The sequence below is a fragment of the Heterodontus francisci genome, chromosome 8, assembly GCF_036365525.1.
Source record: "Heterodontus francisci isolate sHetFra1 chromosome 8, sHetFra1.hap1, whole genome shotgun sequence".
NCBI classification, from domain to species: domain Eukaryota; kingdom Metazoa; phylum Chordata; class Chondrichthyes; order Heterodontiformes; family Heterodontidae; genus Heterodontus; species Heterodontus francisci.
In genome coordinates this window covers 97,679,161-97,699,234 of record NC_090378.1, presented here as the reverse complement: position 1 = coordinate 97,699,234, position 20,074 = coordinate 97,679,161, and the positions used below count along the sequence as shown (strand labels likewise).

General features: G+C 46.7%; 1 long non-coding RNA gene across 1 annotated transcript in view; it reads right to left on the bottom strand.

Annotated features, from left to right (window-relative positions):
- LOC137373048 (uncharacterized) overlaps positions 1-19,316 on the bottom strand; it is a 96,882-nt gene extending 77,566 nt beyond the window's left edge. Inside the window, exon 1 of the long non-coding RNA XR_010975574.1 lies at positions 18,857-19,316. This is a non-coding gene — a long non-coding RNA (uncharacterized lncRNA). The remainder of the gene's footprint in view (positions 1-18,856) is intronic.
- Positions 19,317-20,074: the final 758 nt, after the last annotated feature.

The following is a 20,074-nucleotide window of genomic DNA, read 5'->3' as shown; positions in this document are numbered from 1 at the left end:
GCAACACCTTTTACTTGAAGGAAGTGAGTGGAGTTGAAGGAGAAGTTGTTCAATGTGAGAACAAGTTCAGCCAGGTGGAGGAGGGTGGTGGTGGATGGGGGACTGGTTGGGCCTCTGTTCAAGGAAGAAGCGGAGAGCCCTTAAACTGTCCTGGTGGAGGATGGAGGTGTAGAGAGATTGGACACCCACAGTGAAGAGGAGGCAATTACGGCCAGGAAACTGGAAATTGTCAAAATGACGTAGGGCGTCAGAAGAGTCACGGGATGTAGGTGAGAAGAGACTGGACCAGGGGAGAAAAGATAAAGTCAAGATAGGAAGAAATAAGTTCAGTGGGGCAGGAGCAGGCTAAAACAATGTTTCTGCTGGGACAGTTTCTGGATTTTGGAAAGGAGGTAGAAGTGGGGTTATGGGACTATGAGGTTGGAAGCTGTAGAGGGAAGATCTTCAGAGGAGATGAGATCAGTGACAGTTCTGTGGACAGTAGCTTGATGTTCGGTGGTGGGGTCATGGTCCAGGGGGAAGTAGGAAGAGGTTTCTGAGAGTTGGCGCAGAGCCTCTGCAAGGTAGAGGTAGTGAACTCCGTGCATTGGCTCCCTAGATCGACAATACTAAAACTGTCTCCCTTATCCAGTCAGCTCATTTGTAAACTCAGATTTTCATGGATCCCTGATTCGATTGTTCTGATTCAGTTGTAAATTTTACAATATAAATACAGGAAGCCAAGATATAAATGTCACTCTCCCATCACGAGAACTGCAAAAGCACCAAATATAAAAGCACATTTAGTTGTAAATGGAGACCTGATGACATCATCAAGACTCAGGTCTCTGGTGCTTTTGGGTCTCCAGACAATGCGTCACTGAATTTGTTTGTTGCTGGAATGTATATATTGGGCTTAGCTTGCTGTCTGACACACTACTAAATGAGATTATTCCAGAATTTAAATCCATAAGCACTCCCACTTTAGGAATAGGTACATATGAATTAGGAGCAGGAGTAGGCTACTCAGCCCCTTGAGCCTGCTCCGCCAGTCAACAAGTTCATGGTTGTTCTGATTATAACCTCAACTCTACATTCCTGCCTAACCCCGATAACCTTTACCCCCTTGGTTATCAATAATCTATCTACCTCTACCTTAAAAATATTCAAAGCTCTACTTCCAACACCTTATGAGGAAGAGTGTTCCAAAGACTCACGACCCTCTGAGAGAAATAATTTCTCCACATCTCGGTCTTAAATTGGCAAGCCCTTCTTTTTAAACAGTGATCTCTAGTTCTAGATTCTTCCACAAGAGGAAACATTCCTTCCACATCCACCCTGTCAAGATCCCTGAGAATCATATGTTTCAATCAAGTCGCCTCTTACTCTTGTAAACTCCAGTGGATACAAGCCTAGCCTGTCCAACCTTTCCTCATAAGACAACCCACCCATTCCAAGTAATAGTCTAGCAAACCTTCTCTTAACTGCTTCCAATGCATTTACATCCTTCCTTAAATAAGGAAACCAGTACTGTACACAGTACTCCAGATGTAGTCTCACCAATGCCCTGTATAGTTGAAACATAACCTCCCTACTTTTGTATCCAATTCCCCTCGCAATAAACGATAACAATCTATTAGCTTTCCTAATTACGTGCTGTACCTGCATACTAACCTTTAGCGATTCATGCACTAGGATACCCAGATCTCGCCACATCTCAGAGCTCTGCATCTCTCGCCATTTAGATAATATGCTTCTTTTTTATTCTTCCTGCCAAAATGGACAATTTCACATTTTCCCACATTATACTCTTGGCCAGATCTTTACCCACTCACTTAACCTGTCTATATCCCTTTGTAGCCTCCTTATGTGCCCTTCACAACTTACTTTCCTACATATCTTTGTGTCATCAGCAAACTTAGCAAGCACACCTTTGGTCCCTTCATCCAAGTTATTTATATAAATTGTAAAAAGTTGAGGCCCGAGCACTGATCCCTGTGGCACACCACTTGTTACACCTTGCCAACTAGAAAATGGCCCATTTATGCCTACACTGTTAGCTAGCCAATCTTCTATCCATGCCAATTTGTTACCCCCTACACCATGAGCTTTTATTTTCCACTATAAACTTTCATGTGGCACCTTATCAAATGCCTTCTGGAAATCTAAGAACAGTACACCCACTGATTCCCCATTATCCACTGCACATGTTACTTCTTCAAAAGAACTCCAATAAATTGGTTAAACATGATTTCCCTTTCACAAAATCATGTTGACTCTGCATGATTACCTTGAATTTTTCTAAGTTCCCTTTTATAACGTCTTTAGTAATAGCTTTTAACATTTTCCCTATGACAGATGTTAAGCCTGTAGTTTCCTGCTTTCTGTCTCCCTCCCTTTTTCAAAAAAGAAGTTACTTTCGCTATTTTCCAATCTAATAGAGCCTTCCCAGAATCTAGGGAATTTTGAAAAATTAAAACCAAAGCATCAACTATCTCACTAGCCACTTCTTTTAAAACCCTAGGATGAAGCCCATCAGGAATACAACATACGAATTAGGAGCAGGAGTAGGCCAGGAGTAGAGAATATTCGAACAGTTAGATCGGCCATATTACCACTGTGCTAGGCTAAACCTGAACATGACCCTGATAAGTAACCCCACAAATTATTGTTACTCTCTGAGCACACTCATGACTTACTCTTCTCTCCAAATAGTCAACTCTTTTTTCTGACCCTTTTGCTTTATGCTGCCATAACAGACCCAAACACCTATTTGCCATGAGCTCCTGTGATTTGCACCTCCCAATAAGAGCAACCACTGTTGATTCCCTCTGAGCAGAGCACCTGCCCCCAGCAGTCACATCTCTTTCAATTGGCAGGATAGCTTTAAACTGTTTGCTGAATTTTCAATTTAAAGTGGTGCATCCAGAGGTTAAGTAAATATTCTCTAAGAAGACTCCTACCAAAAGTAATTTACATTTGTGCGAGTAGAAAACTTGTTCTGAGGCAATTACGAGACTTGACAACCCTCTCTCGATTGCAACAGTGGCTTAATGTTACTGACAAATCACATCTCCCGCGATAATATCTGACTTCTACAGGTTCACACAAACCGATCACACTGACTGAAATTCTCGCAACTTTTTTCTCTTAAAATAAGAACAGTAAATGCTGAAATCTCAAGCAGACCTGCAGTATTGCTCTTTTCTTCCTCATAACAATTTTAGTTCTTGCTGTGAGCTTTTAGCTACTTTCTCTTCTCCCCAACCCGTTTGTTACGTATCAAATGTCCTTAACAGGGTCTTTTGTATTTTTAAAGACACCTCTTTCACAGCCCATCAGGACATGTTAACCTGCCCAACCCCTACTGCATTAATCCTTTGAACATTGCTCGGATAAGGTTATCAACCTCACAAAGTCTGACAGTTTCTAGATATATTTCTTTGTTTAATCTACCAGAGTTTTTATTGGCTGTCCTCCCACCTTCCTGGAGCTATCAATCTTACCTGCCATCACTATTCTCAAAAATTACTTTTTCAAGTTTGAGAGTCCATGCAAGTTTCTTTCACTGTATTAAACAACCTACCCAGTGGGTCTGTGTAACATTAAACAATTCACACTATAAGTCCACCTCACTATTTAGGCAAGCCACCCACGAGTCTGTGCTGCCACATTAAACAAAAAGCCACTAAACAACTAAGTTCATCTGTGAACCCACCACCATATTAACCCTGCACTATTACTCAGGTCTCTTATGGCATCAAACATGTAATCCAAACTTGTCTCATTATCAACCTACACACATAGAGACATATTCCTTGTGTAACACAGCACACCGAATATATGACTGAAGTGACAGTAACATCTCTTGATAAAAGCATTGTGATTTCTCAAGAAAAATGCAGTGAGTGGAAGATAGTTACATGACACACATTGATTATTTCTCCAGCAATTGTGTGTGTCAGCTGTGGCTCAGTTAGTGGCACTCTTGCTTCTGAGTCAGAAGGCTGTGGATTCAATTCCAGAGACTTGAGCATAAAGATCAAGGCTGACTACACTGTCAGAGGAATCATCTTCCAGACAAAATGTTAAAGTGAGGCCTTGTCTGCTGGCTCAGGTGGATATAAAAGATCCTGTAACACCATTTTGAAGAAGAGCAGGGGAATTATTCCTGATGTCCTGACCAATATTTATCCCTCAATCAACATTACAAACACAAATTATCTGGTCATTACCACATTGCTGTTTGTAGGAGCTTGCTGTGTGAAAATTGGCTGCCGCATTTCCTACATTACAATTGACTGTAAAGTGCTTTAGGATATCCTGTGGTTGTGAAAGGTGCGACATAAATGCGGGTCTTTTAAAATGCAGTGTGGACGATAGTTATATACAAATCATGTGTGTAAAATCAAGGCCAGTGCTTTACAGCAGTACAGTCTCCAGACGTCTTTGACAGGGGGTGATATATTGTTATAAAACCATGTTTCATCAACAATGATTTTATTTATTAAGTGGGTTGAAACCACAGGATAAGATTTTAAAAAGACGGTATTTTTAAGTGGCGTAAACATCAGTTTGTTAAATGACTGAACATTTACATGACTTCAACTTGCAAATTACAAAGCTTCCAGAAAGGAGCCGAGCTGTCTGGAAGTGAGTCACCAGAACAATTAGACGAGTGTGAATAGCCTGAAGTACTCACAGACATTCAGACATAATCTGGTTATTCAGGTGGGTGCTGTGGTAATATTTGGTAACTGGCTAGACTGGGAATAGAGATTATGTGGTATCAAATCTACCCTTTGTGTTAGAAAGAGACTGCTTCTCCAGACTGAATAAGGCCTGCTACCCGACCTGAACGACATGTGTCGGGTTCGGGTCGGGTTGGTTTACACTTCTGGGTCCGGCATTCAGGCTCGGGTCGGATCGGGCTGGATTGGACACGCTCTATCACCACCTCGGGTAAGTGACTCTAATGTTAAATTTACTTTTTGGACTTTAAAGGTGGTTTTGTTACAGTTATTTTAAGCTTGTGCAGGTAAGGAACAAAGTGAAAAACGGAAGGTAAGTTAACTGATGGTCGGGTCGGGCACGGAAATAAAAGGACTCTGGCCGGGTTGGGCTCGAATGGGGTTCTGTCGGGCTCAGGTAGGTTCTCATTTGCAGACCCAAGCAGGCCTTTAAATAAGAATCCACCAGACCAGGAGGGGATAACAGCAAGAAGAGAACTGATGATCTCTCTCTCTCTCCTGCAGCTCTGCAAGCATGTACCCTGCCTGTATCTGACCAACCAAACACTGCAGGCAGCACCTTCAATATAAACCAAACAGCTGCTGACTTCAGAGGAAAATACAGAGATCATCCATCAAGACTGTAAATCATCTCTGCGCAGAATCCAGGAAAAGTCACTGAACATAGCCTGAAACCATCCAACGCATCAACCTCTAGGATATGTAAATGATTGACTCTCTTTTGGACACTCAAACACCTATCTCCCCTTCTTGTAACCTACTTCTACGTGTGTGTGAATCTCTTGGGTGCATGTGTGAGTGTGAGTTGGAGCATTTTTTATTATTTTTATTTATCCAGTATTAAGAACAATAAACCTTTTAAACCTTAGGAGAAAACTTATCTGTGTGTGGCTTTTACAGTCACAGCACTTAAATAGTTAGGCAGTCACTAAATTGGCCAACAAATTCTTTTAAAGACGCCTGCTGCAGTCAACCGCAAGACAGAAAGAGAGAAGAGTCATTCTACCACTTTTCACCTGGCAGTAACAATATATACAGCTGCTTTGTTTTTCCTGCACAAAGGGTTTCAGGTATTGCGCCATCAGGCAGTGTAACACAATATAATTCTGCCCTGACTTGATACTAGTATATCAGCTGGAGTGCAATGAACAGCAGACACTAATTACTGCAACAAGCATCTTTTGTTTACATTATCAGATTACCCAGTTGACCTTTTCAGCATTATTTTAACTCTACCTACTCACTATCTTAGAATGTTTAATTGGCATAAAAATCAGATTTTATTTAAATGTCTTCAGTGGTTACATATTTGAATGCAATAGGTCATGAAGGGGGCGGAAAACATAGTTTACTAACAGTCCATAGAACACAGGTTCAAATCCCATCTTGGCAGTTCCAGAAGTTTGGGTCTTCTTCATACAACTGCTAGGCCACTTCAGAGGGCAGATAAATCCATATTGGTGTGGGACTGGGTCGAGGGTTAGAGCGGCAGGTGTCCTTCCCTGAAGGACTTTGGTGAACTAGTTTATTTTTGGCAAAAATCTGACACGTTGGTCAATTTTCTTAAACAAAGTGATTCCTGACAACGCAGCTGGCCACTGACGTCATCAGGCTGCACCAAAATGCGCACATGCGCAGACATGCTCCTGCTCTCTGCACGTGCGCTGCATTCCGACTTGCCAGGACTGGTTAGCGTATGCACCAATGACATCATCTCGTGACATGTGCATCTTCGGGCAACGCGCCTGGTCAGCCTCTGTGCATGCGCTTTACGTGCACAGCAATGCAACGCTAACGTATTCACCCATGCGCCAAGCTCTGCTCCCCCCTCACTGCTCTCTCCGGCCGCTCTGCTCCCCCCTCACTGCTCTCTCCTGCCGCTCTGCTGCCCCCTCACTGCCCTCTCCTGCCGCTCTGCTCCCCCCTCACTGCTCTCTCCGGCCGCTCTGCTCCCCCCTCACTGCTCTCTCCGGCCACTCCCTCCGGTCGCTCTGCTCCCCTCTCACTGCTCTCTCCGGCCGCTCTGCTCCCCCCTCACTGCTCTCTCCTGCCGCTCTGCTCCCCCCTCACTGCTCTCTCCTGCCGCTCTGCTGCCCCCTCACTGCTCTCTCCTGCCGCTCTGCTGCCCCCTCACTGCTCTCTCCAGCCGCTCTGCTGCCCCCTCACTGCTCTCTCCTGCCGCTCTGCTCCCCCCTCACTGCTCTCTCCAGCCGCTCTGCTCCTCCCTCACCACTGCTCTCACCCCCACTGCTCTGCTCTCCCCCACGCCCCCCTCACTGCTCTCTCCAGCCACTCCGCCCCCCCCGTCCTCGGCCCACTCCGCTCCCCGCCCCACCCCACTTGACCGGCCCGCTCCGCTCCCCCATCCCCGGCCCGCTCGCTCACTTTCCCCCTCCCGCCATTGTGTGCTGCCTTGTGTTTAGATCAGGTTGCCTTTGTGTGATTATTTGAGCAGCGCCATCTTTAGTCCTGGCAGCTGCCTGAAGTCGCAGACTATGACGTTTTAGTGGCGCATGCTGCATTTGCGCATGTGCCACTGCAGCGCCACGTAGCGGTAGCATTGTCAACAAATGCAGCCTATCTTAAAAGCAGCTTTTTATTTCCACTTTTTTTTTTATATAAACAGAATTCAAATTCTCAGATTACCCTAGTGGGAATTGAACTCTCACTTTCTAGGTGATTGGTCCAGAGTTCTGGATTGTTAATCCGGTAAGATAACCACTGCACTACCATACCCCACTTAAGAGGCGTGTGTATTGCACTCTCCCAACCAAACCATGGACACCATACAGAATCATAGAATCTTACAGCACAGGAGGCCATTCAGCCCATCACGCGTGTGCAGGCTTTTTGAAAGAGCTGTTCAATTTAGTCCTACACCTCAGCTTTTTCTACGTAACGCAGTAACTTAGTCCTCTTTGTTCAATTGCCTTTTAAATGTTCCTATGGAATCTGATTCCACCACCCTATCAGGTAGTTTGTTCTGGATCTCAACAACTCTGTGTCAAGAAATTTCTCCTCACTTTCTCTGCCAATTATTTTACATTTATGAACTCTAGTTACTGACCTGCTTGACAGAAAAACTGCTTCTCCCTACTTGCTCTATCAAAGCCCCTTATAATTTTGAATTAGATCTTCCATTAACCTTCTCTTTTCCAAGGAAAACAATCCCAGTTTCTTCAATAATAAATATTAAATATTCTAACACCCGATGTGATTTCCACAATTTCCGGTTTCCTGACCCTAACCTCTTCACTAAGGACGTCCAATCCCTCGATAACTCCATCCCCCACCAGGACAGTCTGAGGGCTCTCCACTTCCTTCTTGAACAGAGGCCCAACCACTCTCCATCCACCACCACCCTCCTCCACCTGGCTGAACCTGTTGTCACATTGAACAACTTCTCTTTCAACTCCACTCGCTTCCTCCTAATTAATTGCGTTGCTATGAGTACCCAGACAGGTCCTAGTTATGCTTGTCTTTTTGTGGGATATGCTGAACATTCCTTGTTCCAGTACTACTCAGGCACGCTCCCCCAACTCTTTTTTGGTACATTGTTGACTGTATCGGTGCCATCTCCTGTCCTTGCCCCGAACTGCAAAACTTCAGCATTCCGAAGGGACTGCGACACCCTGCTCCACTCCTCCATCAACCCCCAATGCCTTGTCCCCTTCACAAGGCAACTTCCTTTGCAATTGCAGGAGGTGTAACGCTTGCCCTTTTAGCTCCCCTCTCCTCGCCATCCAAGGCCCCAAATGCTCCTTCCTGGTGATTTACTTGTACATCCTTCAATTTAGTATACTGTATATGCTGCTCACAATGTGGTTACCTCTATACTGGGGAGACCAAATGGTGATTGGGTGACCGCTTTGCGGAACACCTCCACTCAGTCCGAAAACATGACCTCGAGCTTCCAGTTGCTTGCCATTTTAATTCACCATCGTGTTCTCACACACACATTTCTGTCTTTCGCCTGCTGCAGTGTTCCAAGGAAGCTCAACGTAAGCTCGAGGGCACCTCATCTTCCGATTAGGCACGCATCAGTCTTCTGGACGCAGTGAGTTCAACACTTTCAGGCCATGACTGCCATTTTTTTATTTTTTTAAATTTAGTTTTATTTTATTTTTTAACCATGCGCCTGTCTTAAACTTGTTTTTCATGTTTTTGCTTTCGGACAGAACTGTTGATTATTCTACCATTAACACTCTCCCTGGACTCGTGTTTTGTCTTTTACAATTATTAGTACTCCCTTTGCCTTTTGCTCTGTGACATCTTTGTCATTTAATCTCTACTGCGCTATCCCATACCGTCCCCTTTGTTCATCTTACCCCTCCCCCCTTTCACTTGCTCAACGACTGTTCCATTTCTAACTTTTGCCAGTTCTGATGAAAGGTCACAGATCTGAAACGTTAACTCCGTTTCTCTCTCCACAGATGCTGCCAGACCCGCTGAGTATTTCCAGCACTATCTGTTTTTATCCCAGCTTCTTCAATCTCTCCACATAACTGAAGACACTCATTCCAAGTGTCATCCTGATAAAGCTTCTCTGTACATTCTCCAGGACCTTGACATTTTCCTAAAGTGTAGTGCCTCGAATTGTACACAAAACTCTAGCTGAGGCCTAACCAGAGATTCAAAAAAGTTTAGTATGACCACATTGCTTTTGTATTCAGTGCATCCATTCACAAAGCCAAATATCCCATATGATTTCTTAATTACCTTATTAACTTACCCTGCCACCTTCAAAGATTTGTGAATATGTACCACAGGGTCCCTCTACTCTTGTATGCACCCCTGCTACCACTACTCAAATCGTAGCATTAAGATTATAGAAAAACAAAATACTGCAGATGCTGGAAATCTGAAATAAAAACAGAAAATGCTGGGAATACTCAATAGGTCAGGTAGAATCTGCCGACAGAGAAACAGAATGAATAGGCTGAATTTTACAGCCAACTCCAGGTACTGCTGTCAGGACTGGAGGTTGGAGCTGCTGTTACTGGTGCGGCCGCAGGCGATTTTCCAGTGCCCAGCTGATTAAGAGATGTACGCGTGGGGACCGAGCACTAAGAGAATGGAGGGTGGGCAGAGAGGCGGCATGAGGTCATGCCATGACAGTTGCTGGCACCATATTTATAAGGCTGCCAGCACTCAGTAACATTGGGACTGCCAGGACATCTGCAGAAGGAAAGGAAATAGGCAGAGATAATGGTGGAAAGAAGAGCCCAAGGGGCCCCACGGTTCAGTGATGCCTTCCTGCAGGGTATCCACCAGGGTGCAAGGGCAAGGCAGCAGGTCCTCTTCCCCAGGGTCAGTTGGAGAAGCCGATCCCACTGACCAAGCAAGCCTGGACAGAGAGAAGAGGCCAGCAGCTGTGAGGTCACTCTAGAACCTAGCTCCAGTGCCACAAGCGCGTCAATGATCTTATTCGTTCTGCCAGGGTGAGTACACCATATCGCTTTTCTGTTCGCGACGACGTGAGGGGGTGAGTTTGGTGCAGGGGGAGTGACCACCCAGATGGTGGCAATGGAGTCAGACAGCAGTATATCCTGTCAGAGGAATGGCTGCATCTCGGTGAGAGGCTCCTGTCTGTGATTGCTGACTCCAGCAAGGTCCCTCGAGAGTGGCCGCACGCAGGAGGCATTCATGTGCTCCCATCATGGACAGCTGGGCTGCCACCAGCATAACAGTGTGTTTGTCTTCGTGGGGTAACTGACGGTGTTAATCTTTGTGCTTGCAGGAGAAGACAGCCCATAATGTTAAGGAACAAGTCAAGCCTAATGAAGGGGATCCATACTAGACCATGCCAAACCCCATGGAGGAGGAGGCGTTGGAACTGGCAGGGCAGCACAGGGGCCACTCCATCCCAGATGGCAAGACAGGAGTGCAGAAACAAGAGAGTGAGTGGCCGAGTGCAGTGGCATAAGGGAGCCTCTGGAGCACACAAGGCATAGTGCTCATGTATCCAATACTAGAGACACAGAGCTCCACACTAGCAGTAGCTGGAAGTATGTAATGGGAAGAGCATAACCCTTTAATCTGTCCTCTCTCTCAGGCAGGTCAGGCAAAAGTGTAGAGGACTGTAGTCACCGGGGGACAGCCGTCCACCTCTAAGGAGAAGGAGGGATCCCCAGAGGGTGCACCTCATTCCCCCGCACCCTCCACCAGCGCAGATACTTTCACGTCGCTGGGTGTCTGTTCGTGCGTGGATTCAGGGTCAGAGCCTGGTGGGCACAGCACAGACACACCCAAGCAGCTGATGGAGGCTGTGACAGCTGAGGCTACTGACACTCAGACGTCTGTGGGAGGCCAGGGCCATGCTGAGCCCTCGGCTGATGACCTGTCTCTGGAGTCGGCAGCAAATGCTGGTGCTGCAGCGTGAGGTAAGGGAACATCTGGCAGAGCTTCCCGAGTTTACCGCACCCTGGTATGGACAGTGGAGGAGTTCATCCAGACCTTCAGTGCTGCCACGTCTCTGACCAGCGTGGCTTGGCTTCCTCCATGGAGAGCTTGGTGACCCTCATGGAGAACCAGATCCAGTAGACCACACGGTGAATACTGAAGATGTGCACAGACCAACATGCCATCGCCTCGTACATGTTCTCTATGCAGCGATGGCTGGGCAAGAGGGGGTGAGCCGCCTGGAGTCTCCACCAGGTCCTCATACATCTCAGGTCAGCAGAGAGAAACAAGTGTGCCTTGCAAGGGAGGAGGAATGGCTGATTGCTGCATCGGTGGGCTCCTCTCAGGTGTTCCTGGGGTGGACAGTGGCTCCTTAGTCCCTCTGTGAATGACACCAATGCTTCAAGAAGCCACAATGGCAGAAGAGGTCTCTGTACCTTTGCAGGAGCCTCTTCAGCATGCCGGGGCCCTCCAGGCCTCAGGCAACCAGAGGACGACCGCCAAGATCATCCCAAGCCAGAGGGCAGCAAGGTCAGCAGCCTGTCTCCAACTCAGCTGCAAGCACAGGGGGAACATCACGTGGGAGTACATGTAAGAGATTTAAGAAGAGTACCTAGTTGCATTTGGGGTTCACAGGTGAGGAGAACATCAAACTGTGAAGCCTCACATTTCTTGTGCCATCTAATAAATGTTCAACGTGTTAGCGCGACAGCTCCTTCCATGTTTTGCAAGCCTCTGAATTTTCTAATATACCCTGGCTCCCTGAAGGGGTTGGATGCAAGGAACCATGCCACATGTGGTTGACGCTTCTCCCTCGCCACAGTGCAATGTGCAACTGGGCTCAGGGTGATGGAATGCTAAATGAAGGAGGCAGCAGCAGGGCTGCAGAAAGGTGAGACTTTATTGGTATGGATCCAACAGGTAATAAAGGTTCATGTGAGGGGTCTGTGTATTGGCACTTCCTGAGTGTCCCTTGCACCTATCTAATTGTACCTTGCCAGTGATCCCAGGGGTCTTTCATCTTGCATTGCCTTGTCAGCAGTCTCTTCCACATCCTTATCATCAGAGGAGGCATCGTGATCCACAACTCCCCCCTCTGCAGCACCAGGCTGTGTAGAGCACAGTAGACTGTCATGATATGCAATATCCTTGCTGGAGGATACTGAAGGGCTCCACTGAATCGATCAAGGCACCTGAATTGCACCTTCAAGAGACCAATGGTCTGCTCGATGGTCACTCAGGTTGCCCGTGGCAGGTGTTGTATCTCTTCTCTGGATCCGTGCATGGTTTCCTCACAGGCTTTAGTAACCATGCCTTCAGTCCTTCTCTCCTAGCATCCATACCTGAAGGTGCACTGTAGGGGGCCAGAAAAGCAGTAGTACCTGGGACTGCTGAAGTATGTATGCATTGTGGCTGCTTCCAGGGAACTGTGCACATACCTGAAGGATCCGTCTGCAGTGATCGCAAACCAGTTGGATATAGATGGAATGGAAGCCCTTTCTGTTGATGAAGCCCATTGGCTGGTCTGTTGGAGCCTTAATGGTCACATAGTGTAGTTGATCACACCCTGCACCTGGGGGAAACTAGCAATGGCTCTCTCAGCTTGACTGTCTGGATCGGTGTGGAAATGCACATATTCACTGGCCCTCTTGAACAGGGCTTTGGTCACCACCGTGATGCATCTAAGAGCCACAAACTAGGAGATCCCACTCGTATCTCCAGTGGATTCCTGGAAAGATCCGGAGGTGTAGTAGTTCAGCGTCACAGTGACCTTTAGCACCAATGGCATTAGGTGGCCACCACGGCCCATGGCACACAGCTCATCCTGCATCATGGCACAGTGATCAGTGACAGCCTCCCTGGAGAGGCGCAGTCTTTGGTGACACTGCCGCTCGGACATTTGAAGGTAGCTGAGCCTCTGATGGTATACCTTCTCTGGTGGGTACTCTCTTCTATGTACAAGATGCTGCCCCTCTGTGCCCTTCTCCTGTGTCCCCATCTCCAAGGCAGGTCTTCCTGTTGGTCCTGAGATTACTGCTCTCCCGCTGCCTGTGGCTGCATCTCCCTCCCTCTCTCCTCCTCCTCCCTGGAGGCGTCAAAATCTGAGTGAATGAGGCCCATGGCAGGTGGCCTCTCTCAGTGTCCAGGGTCTCTTATCCAACCGCAACCTCTGTTTATAGAGCACATGCCAGTGCCCAGATGGCACTCTGGTGGCACGCTCCCGCAGTGTTGGCCCCTTTCTCCCACTCCTGTCTGTGATTGCCAATGACTGTGCTGCTGCACCCTCCCTGGTACGCCACACTGGCTCTCAGGATGGCTGCCAGATGAAGCCAGCACTGAGCTCCCACTTGCTTGCTGCCTCCTTATAGCGGGTGAGATTCTGAAGCCCCACAGTTCCTGTGCACATATTGGAAAATCCAAAAACCGCGTAAAATTGCTCTCAATTGGCCTAATTACCCTCCCACCGCGTTCAGGTGCAACGTCCTCCTGTCAATGTCAGGCACATTCAGAATATCCGATTGGGACGTGAAGACATCGGGCTTCCTTCCGGATAGCTACTGTCCCGATATTCTGCCCGCTCCCACCTTCGAACCAATCCCCAAAGGTCAACAGAAAATTCAGCCCGATGTTACAGGTCGGTGACCTATATTCACACCCGTAAAATGTTTGCGATGTAACAGGTTTGAAGCAAGTACAGAGGCAGGGAAAGTGGGGGAAGAAAGAACAAAGGGACTGTGGTAGGTTGAAAGGCATGAGAGATTAAATTACAAAAGGGATGATGATGCAAAGCTAAAGGTAATGGGACAAGTAACGAAACAAAAGATGAGGTGCAAATAGAAAATAGCAAAATTATCACAAACAGCTGTTGTCTGAAAAAATGAAGGGAAGAGGTTATGATCTGAAATTGTTGAACTCAATGTTGAATCTAGAAGGCTGTAAAGTGCTGAATTGAAAGATGATCTGCTGTTCCTTGAGCTTACACTGAGCTTCATTGGAACAGTACAGGAGGCTGAAGTCAAAGACATCACAGTGGGAGTGGGGTGGAGATTTAAAATGACAGACGACCGGAAGTGTTCCGCAAAGCAGTCACCCAATCTGCGTTTGGTCTCCCCTATGTAGAGAGGACCACATCGTGAGCAGCGAATCCAGTATACTAAATTGAACCAAGTACAAGTAAATTGCTGCTTCACCTGTATCCACTAGAAACCCTCTAACTCCTTTTGCTACCCTGACTACAACATCTGCACACCTCACTTCTTCTAAAGACTCATTTTCATTTCCAGTTTTTTCCCCATCTGTTCTTATGATGTCACCTTCCATACCAGTTCTTCTGATAAGTCTTCCTTTTTCCTCAGCCAAGGATTCCCCTCTACTGTGGTTGACAGGGCCCTCAACCATGTCCATCCCTTTTCTTGCTCTCATTCCTTCCACTCCCTCCCAGAGCGATGATTCGGTTCCCCTTCTCCTTACCTTCCACCCTACCAGCCCCCACATTCAATGGATCATCGTCTGCCATTTTCACCACATCCAGGGTAATGCCACCACCAAAGACATCTTCCCCTCCCCTCCCTTTCAGCATTCCAAAGAAATGTTCCTTCTGTCACCCCGGTCCAATTCTTAGTCACCTCCAACAGGCTCTCCTTTCCCTCTGCACCTTTCCACGCAAGCGCAGGAGATGCAACACCTGCCCTTTTATCCTCACCTCACTCCCACCACCATCCAGGGCCTTCAACACTCCTTCCAGGCGAAACAGTGAATTACTTGTACTTCTTTCAATTTAGTATACTATATTCGCTGCTCATGATGCGGTCTTCCTCTACACTGGGGAGACCAAATACAGAAATGGTGATTGCTTTGCAGAATGCCTTCGTTCAGTTCACTAGCATGACCCCAAGCTTCTGGTCACCTGTCATTTTAATTCTTTACTCCACTCAGAAATCTTTGTCTCTCGGCCTCCTACACTATTTCAATTATGCTCAATGGAAGCTTGAGGAACAGCACCTCATATTTCTATTAGCTACTTTACAGCCTTTCAGACTCAACATTGAGTTCAACAATTTCAGATCATAACCCGTGTCCCCATTTTTTCGGACAGCAGCCTTTGCTAATGATTCTGCTTTGCCCATATACACCTCCCCTAGTCCCACCTGTTGTTTCTGTCCGATTACCATCTCAAAAACAACAAGTAACACCTTTAATGTAATGAAACGCCCCAAAGTGCTTCACAGAAGCATTATAAGACAAAGTATGACACCGAGCCACATAAAGAGATATTAGGTCAAATGACTAAAAGCTTGGTCAAAGAGGTAGGTTTTAAAAAGTGTCTTAAAGGAGGAAAGCGAGGTAGGGAGGTGGAGAGGTTTAAGGAGGGAATTCAGATCTTAGAGTCCAAGCAGCTGAAGCCAAGGCTGCCAATGGTAGAGCAATTAAAATTGAGGATGCTGATGAGGCCAGAATTAAAGGAGCACAGATATCTCGGAGGTTTGTGGGGCTGGAGGAGATTACAGAGAAAGGAAGGGGTAAGGCCATAGACAGATTTGAAAACAAGGATGAGATTTTTAAAACTGAGGCATTGTTTAACTGGGAGCCAGCGTAGGTCAATGAGCACAGGGGTGCTGGATGAAAGACATTTGGCCTGGGTTAGGACACAGACAGCAGAGATTTGGAACACCTCAAGTTTATGGAGGGTAGAATGTGGGAGGCTGACCAGGAGTGCATTGAAATAGTCAAGTCTGGAGGTAACAAAGGCATGGATGAGGGTTCCAGCAGCAAAACAGCTAAGGAAGGGGCAGAGTTGGGTGCTGTTATGGAGGTGGAAATAGGTGTTCTTAGTGATGGCGCTTCAACAACACTCAAGAAGCTCAACACCATCCAGGACAAAGCAGCTTGATATACACTCCATTCACAAACATTCACTCCCTCCACCACCGACACACACACAGTGGCAGCAGTGTGTACCATCTACAAGATGCACTGCAGCAACTCACCAAGGCTCCTTAGACAGCACCTTCCAAACCCACGACTTCTACCACCTAGAAGGTCAAGGGCAGCAGACGCATGGGAACACCACCAACAGAAAGTTCCTCTCCAAGCCACACACCATCCTGTCTTGGAAATATATTGCCCTTCCCTCACTGTCGCTGGGTCAAAATCCTGGAACTCCCTTCCCAACAGCACTGTGGGTGTACCCACATCACATGGACTGCAGCGGTTCAAGAAGGCAGTTCACCACCACCTTCTCAAGAGCAATTAGGACAGGCAACAAATGTTGGCCTTGCTCGCAACACCCACATCCCATGAACAAATAAAAAAAAAGTTATTTCAGGATCATCCTGGAATGCAAAAGGAACCCCCAGCTTATTTTCTTTACTGTAAGCAGTCTTCTTAAACCCCTCTCCTCTGTCACCTCCAACCTTACCTCCAACGACAAGCATGAGGAGCTCATGGATTTCTCGGTCACCAAGATGGAGGCCATCTGTTCAGCCACCTCTGTCACTTCCCTCCCTTCTCCTAGCCCACTGGGCCAAACTTCCTCTAAGGCTGCCCCTACCCTAGCACTGAGCTTGTTTCCTTCCCTAGTTTTTCTCCCATCTCCCCTCATGCCCTCTCCAAGCTCATCTTGCCCATAACACTCACCTCCTGCCCTCTCGAACCTATTACCTCTAAATTACTGACCACTCAACTTCCTTTCCTGGCTCCCATGTTAGCTGATATTGTTAACTGCTCTCTCTCCGTAGGTGATTTGCTGTCATCACCCATCTCCTCAAAAAACCAACCCTTGACTCCACTGTCCTTGCAAATTATCTCCCCATCTCCAACTTCCCTTTCCTCACCAAAGCCCTTGAATATGTTGTCGCTTCCCAAATCCGTGCCCATCTTTCCCAGAACTCCATGTTTGGATCCCTCCAGTCAGGTTTCCACCCCTGCTATAGTACCAAAACAGCTCTTATCAAAGTCACAAATGACATCCTATGCGATTGTGACAAAGGCAAACTATCCCTTCTTCCCCTTCTTGTCACGTCTACAGCCTTAGACATAGTTGATAACATCACCCCCTTGCTGGATTCTATGTTGCCCTGCCAGCAGCAGCCGTAAAAGATGGCAACCCACACACGTGGGTTTCACTCTGTGGAGCCACCGCAATCTTATATGTGGCAGCTCATTAACATAGCCAAGGTGGACCGCCCCATCGATGATGTGGAGGGGACGGGCGAGCCGTCCCTGGTAATGGTGTCCGGCGCCATTTTTAAAGGCCCTAAAATGACAGTTTGGAATATTAAAGACACATTGCATTTAATAGTATAACAAACCATTACATAAATCTTTCCATCCCATTTCCCAACCCCCCCCCACATTAGCTTTGCATTCAATTCCTTGCCCACTCACCCCCCCAAAATACTTAGCTTGACTGCATGACCTTTCCCCCCCCAAAGTTCATAAACTCTAAACCTTAACCCCTTCCCACCATCCCTCCAACCAATCCAAAGGGTTTGACCCCCACTCCCGCACTGAGAAAATGACCTCCTCCCCACTTTCTACAGGTGTCAGTGCTGGCCGCCAGGATGACGATCGTAGCGGCACATCAGGAGATGACAGGATCTTCATTAATGCAGGTAAGTTAATTTATTTAGATATTTAAATTGAGGTCCCATTGCCGAGCGGCGAGGGGGCCGCCACGAGACCACGCCGCCACCGTCAACATCAGGCTGGGCCCTGCCAGTGTCAAGGTCCATGGCAGGCCTCATCCAGGGCAATCGTCATGCTCCCCACCACACCCGCCCCCCCCCCCCCGCCACATATCCCAATGTTGAGACCCCTATAAAATTCAGCCCATTGTATCAGTTTCCACATGTATACTGATGTCAGCCAAGTCCACCTCACCATGACCTCTCTCAAGTCCTCCACTGTCTCTAAATTGTTAGATTGCTTATCTGACATTCAGTACTGGATGAGCAGAAATTTCCTCCAGTTAAATATTGGGAAGACTGAAACGATCGTCTTCGGGCCGCACCACAAACTCTGCTCTCTCACCATCCACTCTATCCGTACCCCTGGCAACTATCTGAGGCTGAACCAAACCGCTTGCAAACTCGGTGTCATATTTGACCCCAGGATGAGCTTTCCAACACATTTTTAAAAATTCGTTCATGGGATGTGAGCGTTGCTGAACCAGGCAAGTTCAAATTATAGTAGTCAGTAATTAGGAGCAAAATTGTGGGCTAAAAAACTGCACGTTCAAACAGGAATGCCATTTAGCATCCATTTTCACCCTTCCAGCAAAATAACCATCCCATACCTCCTTCACCCCTTTCCCCTCTCCCAAACCTGCCCTCACCTGATGCCACTTTGGATAGTTTTACATTCTGTCCTGCCCTTGGTAAGTTAGCCAACTGGGCTACTTGAAAATAAAAATGCCAGCCGGTGCTGTGTGGGCCTTCACCTGAGTGTAAATTTAACATGGATTGTTGGATTTAACATGGTTATAAAGAATCTTGTTGCCTGGTGTAACAGTGCCTAAACTATAACCCAGAAATTACAAACGACTCCTTTCTCATTTGGCTTACGCCAGGCTCTGAAACAAATTCGAAACCAGAACACAGATAAAGCCAGACTCGAAACAGCCTCCTCCACCGTTATTCTGATTGTGTTCAAAGAACAAGTTTAGTCAATGTAAATAAAAGTAATATTACAAGAAGTGAGTTATCAGCAAAAAAAAAATTAACCTGATTTCCGCCGAAGTTCCTCTTGCTCGGTGTAACTTTCCAAGGCAAGAATCGAAACGATAATCGGGTCGAAACTGCCATTTCAATAATTGTGTACCGAAATTCAGAAGCAGAAATCAGGAAGTTAACCAGCCCGAAGTTTCACTTTCAGCTACTTCATGCATCTGCAGGGAAACCAATACCCTCGCCAGGCTCTCCAGTTTTATTGTGGGTATTCCACGATGGCAGCAGATTTATTTACTGTGTGCAGTAAAATAATTCTCGGCTGTTTAGCTGCTGCTTTCGTTCACCAGCTTGGACTGGTGTTGGCGTTACCCTGTGTGAAACGAGTCCACGCTTTTTTTTATGTCGCACGCAGACAAGTTTGTTCCTGGGTGAGGGAAAAAAAAAATCCAGTTCAACTGTAATCCCCACTCGTCAGCAGAAATCTCTGGCCCGGTGGAGCAGTTTGAGTATCGTCTGAGAATGCTTTAAACAGCACCATTAGGCAGAAAAGATTCTGAACTGTCAGATTTCGATTCATGTGGAGGAGTCCTGTTATTAAACAGACCATGCAGAGTAAATTCGACTGCTTTAAGAGAAGCGGTTTAGGATGAGCATTAACTAAAGCCATGTCAGTAAATAACCACTCGCTCAAGGGGTTGACAACAACATTTATATGGCATCTTTAACCTAGTAAAACATCCCAAGGTGCTTCATACCAGTGTTATCAAACAAAATATGACACCGAGCCACGTAAGTTGCTATTTGGGCAGATGACCAAAAGCTTGGTCAAAGAGGTCAGCTTTCTGGAGCATTTTAAAAGAGGATAGAGAGGTTGAAAGACAGAGAGGTTTAATAGGGGAATTCCAGAGCTTTGGGACTTTGCAGGTAAAAGCACAGCCACCGATGGTGGAACGTTTAAAATCAGGGATGTGCTCGAGGCTAGAATTGAAGGAGCGCAGATAACTCAGAGGGTTTTTAGGCCTGGAGGAGATTATGGAGACATGTGGGGGTGAGGCCATGGATTTGCAAACAAGGATGAGAATTTTAAAATTGAGGCATTGTTTAACTGGGAGTCAATGTAGGTCAGTGAGCACAGGGGTGATAGCAGAACATGATTTCGTACAAATTAGGAGATAGGCAGCAGACTTTTGGATGACCTCAAGTTTACAAGTTTCAAAGCGCCAAAAATGAGAAGCCAACCAGGGGTGCATTGGAACAGTCAAGCCTAGAGAT